The 4576-nt window shown below is 54.4% G+C and overlaps 1 pseudogene; it reads right to left on the bottom strand.

The window, feature by feature from the left end:
* Nucleotides 1-1162: 1162 nt before the first annotated feature.
* Nucleotides 1163-2151, bottom strand: LOC129395315 (melanoma-associated antigen 8-like; annotated as a pseudogene).
* Between the last annotated feature and the right edge of the window lie 2425 nt (nt 2152-4576).

Raw genomic sequence — 4576 nt, 5'->3', positions numbered from 1 at the left:
TCCAATACTAACCCAGGGACTTACAAATAGCAGAAGCTCAATGAATGTTTCAGGACGAAATGAGTCAGTGAGCAGGGGAATGCATTTATTCATATTTAATTCAATTACATTCTCAAAGAAGCCAAGCTAATCCAATATATATTAGCCAAGCAAATATGTATTTCTTAACTACACAGAATACAAGAAAGACAAGAATTAACTATAATTTAATTTTTTTTTTTTTGAGATAGAGTCTTGCTCTGTCGTCCAGGCTACAGCAGTGCGATCTCGGCTCACTGCATGCTCTGTCTCCTGGGTTCACACCATTCTCCTTCTCAGCCTCCTGAGTAGCTGGGACTACAGGCACCCACCGCCTCACCCAGCTAATTTTTTTTTTTTTTTTTTTTTGAGACGGAGTCTCGCTCTGTCGCCCAGGCTGGATGGAGTGCAGTGGCGCGATCTCGGCTCACTGCGAGCTCCGCCTCCAGGGTTCACACCATTCTCCTGCCGCAGCCTCCCCAGTAGCTGGGACTACAGGCACCCGCCACCACGCCCGGCTAAGTTTTGTATTTTTAGTAGAGATGGTGTTTCACTGTGTTAGCCAGAATGGTCTCGATCTCCTGACCTCGTGATCCCCGTGCCTCGGCCTCCCAAAGTGCTGGGATTACAGGCATGAGCCACCGTGCCCAGCCAATTTAATTTCTTTATTTCTTTATCTCACCCATTTTACCGCTTTGTTCTTTCACATTATAAAAGGTACTTAATCCTCTGCTATGTTATGTTGTCCCAATTCAAGAAATAACATAGATTTTCTTACATAAATAAAAAACAATGCACTTACTTTTAACTATATAAAAAACAGTAAGTCTGCCTACTGTCATACATGAAATGAATGTTGAAGTTCATTACACCATCCATTAAAAGGAACATTTGAACGACTGCAAAAGGAAACAAAGATAAACCTCCAAATCGCCCAAGAGAACAGGAACTGAGAGATGGTCCACCTTGTACTCCCTCACACCCAACACACTCCCCACTACTGAGAACATTGACTGCTCTCTTCAAACACGGAGTGAAGAATGGGCCTCATGTAACAGGACAGGGAAGGTGGTGGATGTGTGGAATGTGCACTGGCCCAGGCCCTCCCCCAACCTGCCCCACTGGCCCTGGCTGCAACTTCTGCTCAGACTCCCTCTTCCTCCTCTCCCAAAGCCTCTTCATGCAGGGATGGGTAGGAAATGCTCTCTTTAGTACTGACCCTGGCTGCATACTCCAGGACTTTCACATAGCTGGTTTCAATGAGGGCCCTTGGACCCCACAGGAACTGGTAGCACGGGGGATCACTGCTGGGCACCTGGCGGTATTGCAGGTAGTTTTCCTGCACCCAATCTTGGGTGAGCAGCTTCCTCAGCTGCCCAAAGAAACTGCTCCATCCCATCATACACCATTACACTCAACGCTTCCCAGATTGCCTCCTCAGGGGCACAGTGGCCCTCCATTAAGATCATGGTCAAGACCATAATCAGAAGGCCGGTCTCGGGCATGCTCTGATCATCACCCAGCAGGCCATTGTAGGAGAGGCCCAAGCAGGTGACAAGGACGTAGGAGTGGCCGTGGGGTCCACTTCCTTCACGTCAATGCCAAACATCAGCTGCATGCACTCTGAGGCTTTGCCATAGATCACAGGAAACTAGTGCTTGTAATTTTTGATGACACTGTCCAGCATTTCTGCCTTTGTGACCAGCTCCTTGACTCGATACTTGTGCAGCAGGAAGCGAACCAACTCAGCCACCTTCCCGTTGGAACAAGGACGCCAGGTGAGTGGGGTGTGTCTAGGTGGTTGGCCCCTCCTCTTCCCGGCTGCTGGTGCCCTCACTGGATGGGCTCCATAGAGTGTTGTTGCTGATGGTCAGGGAAAAGGAGGAACCCTGAGACTCAGGGGAGGACTGGGGGACCCAGCAGCAGGCACCTCCTCCAGGGTGCCTTCAATCAGAGTGAAGGAGGAGGCAGCCTCGTGCTCCTCGGTGGCGGGGGCCTGCGCACCCACCAGGCCCAGAGCCTCCTGTCCTTGGGCCTCAAGGCCATCCTCAGGCTTGCAGTGCTGACTCCTCTGCTCAGAAGGCATGATGACTCTGGTCAGGGCAGCAGGCTGGAGTGCGGGCAGCAGCTGGGCGATGGGGAGGAACCCACAGATCTGGGGAGAGAAGGAGCTTGTGAGGGGCCTCATTTGCGAACCACGCCCTGGAGGCCCTAACAAAGGCCTACTTACAGATCTTCTCCTTTGGTGCTCCTCTGGGGCCTCCTGGGGCTTCTGACCTCCTGGTCGGCCTGTCCGCTGAGAACCTGAAGGAGGAAGTGAGAGGGCACCTCAGGGTATAGCCGGCCAGCAGAGGCTGAGGCTGCAGGACTGACAGTAGGGAAGGTGAGGCTGGGCTCTCTGGAGTCCCTTGTGTTCTGGGGAGTGTGGGGCCCTTGTTGTCCATTCAGATCAGAACCTCGCCTTGACTGCTAACACTGCCTGCGACTCCTCTGCTCTGTGACCTGAGCACAGTGCCTCAGACCAAGGCCTAACTGCCTGGTTGCTGGAGCTCCTAAAAGAGGAATCGAGGGGCCCTCAGGGTGCAGACTGCAAGCACAGCCCCGGCTTTCCAGTGCTGTCAGAAGGGTTGACCAGGCTCTGTGAGGTCCCTACTCTCATGGGGTGCATGGTCCCCTCTGTGCTCACTCACCTTTCTCCTGGAGGGGCCTCATCCTGCCCTTTTGCTGGCTCGAGAAACTCAGATAAAGAGTTCACAACCCTGATATGGAACAGAAGGGTATGAGGGGACCCACATCTGGCCACATGTGCCTAGGTCCACTGGGAGAGACAGCAAGAGATATCCAAATTCACTGGACACCATGTGTCCTGGGCGAGGAGCCTGCTGGGTCCTCATGTTGACTCCTGGCAGAATCTGGGGCTCTCCCTCTACTGACCTGAGTGCAGCCCCCTAAGACCAAGGCATCCCCCTCCCTGACACTGATGATCCCAGGATAAGAGAGAGACCTCAGCTGACAGCCCTGCCTATGCTTTCTGGGGTGACATCAGGGGCAGGGAAGATTTCTGTGGAGCCCCCGTTTGCGTTCTTGCCTGGGGGTACCCTCAGTCCTCCCTCAGGTTCCTCACCTGGACACCTGGCAGATCCTGGGACCAGTGTGTCAGTCGATCAGACTGGGGTCCCTGTGTTGACCTGAGTCACCCTCTGAAAGCAAGGTCCTCACCTCCCTAAGATCTAGAAACAGAAGTGAGGAGGCGCCACATCCCATCACCATTGGGTGGGGTGTCCAGGGCTCACTCCAGGAGCTGGCCCCTTTGGTTCTGGGGTGAGGCTTCCAATGTCTTCCGGTGGGTTATTCATCTTTACTCCTCCTGGCGCCTGCCCTTCCTCAACCCCCAAACTCCTGAGAGGAGCAGCCATCTCGCCTTTACACCAACACCCCATGTCCCCGAGGGTTCCCCAACTTCCTATCTGTGGTACAAGTGAGATTGCCAATTAGGGACATTCCTGATCTGGTTGTCCCAGAGCTAAGAACAAGTGACAGCCATAATCTGTGGAGTCCTTTCCTTCTGGGCCAGGGGTACCGTCAGTCCTCATGAAGGGGGCACTCCTTGGGTCCTGCTGATCCTGGGACCCCTCCCTCTGCTGGCCAGATGTGGCTTCCTCTGTTGAACCGTAAGTACCACTAATACCAAGGTGTTCACCTCCCTGAGACCTCCCACCTCCCGCCATATGGCAGAAAGGAGAGCATGCCACATGGTACCTATGCCTGGGGCCACCCGGGGCTGAGAACAGTGGAAGCCAGGTTCTGCGAGTTCCCTTCTTCTTGGAGGTGTGGAGGTACCTTCTTACCTTCAGTCCTCACCAACCTTCCTCCTCTTGACTCCTGGCAGACTGGACCCAACCTGTGCTGACCAGGTGTGGCTATCTCTGCTGAGCTGAGGACACCCCTCAGACGGAGGCCCCCACCTCTCTGGGGCCTGGGAGGCAGAAGTGAAGGGACTCTACACTGACACCCCTCAATGGGATTCCCAAGACTGACAAAAAGTGCATATTTCAGGAGTGCCTCCTGTGTCTGGGTGTCCTATAGATATTCAGATTTACTTCCGACAGGGCCTGGCCCTTTCCCTCCTGCTGAACTTTGGACGGTCTTCCAGGTCAAGGCCACCATCTCCCTGGGATCTCTAACGAGGAAGTGGGGGCCAGGTCCGTTCCCCACAGTCCTGCCCGAGGCCCCCCAGGACTGACAGGAAGGGCAGGTGTCCTACCTCTGGGAAAGAAGCTCTGCTGAGTCTTCCCTCAGGGTCCTGAGACTCCTCCCTCTGCTAACCTGAGCCTCCACTCCTCATACCAAAGCCCTCTCCTCTTTGTCGTCTCCAAGGCATAGGCAGGGATGCACCACATGCAGCCATCGTGCGTGGGACCTCCAAGGGCGGAGGTCCCCAGTGATCTGGAGTCCAAGGTGTCCTGAGTCCTCCCTCTTTTTCCTCCCCTTGATCCTGGCAGGGCTGCGTCAGAGCTCCCCTCTGCGGACCTGAGTCTATCTGTCGGATTCCTGAGGC

Source organism: Pan paniscus, chromosome X (genome assembly GCF_029289425.2).
Source record: "Pan paniscus chromosome X, NHGRI_mPanPan1-v2.0_pri, whole genome shotgun sequence".
Classification (NCBI taxonomy): domain Eukaryota; kingdom Metazoa; phylum Chordata; class Mammalia; order Primates; family Hominidae; genus Pan; species Pan paniscus.
This window is presented reverse-complemented; position numbering and strand designations above follow the sequence as displayed.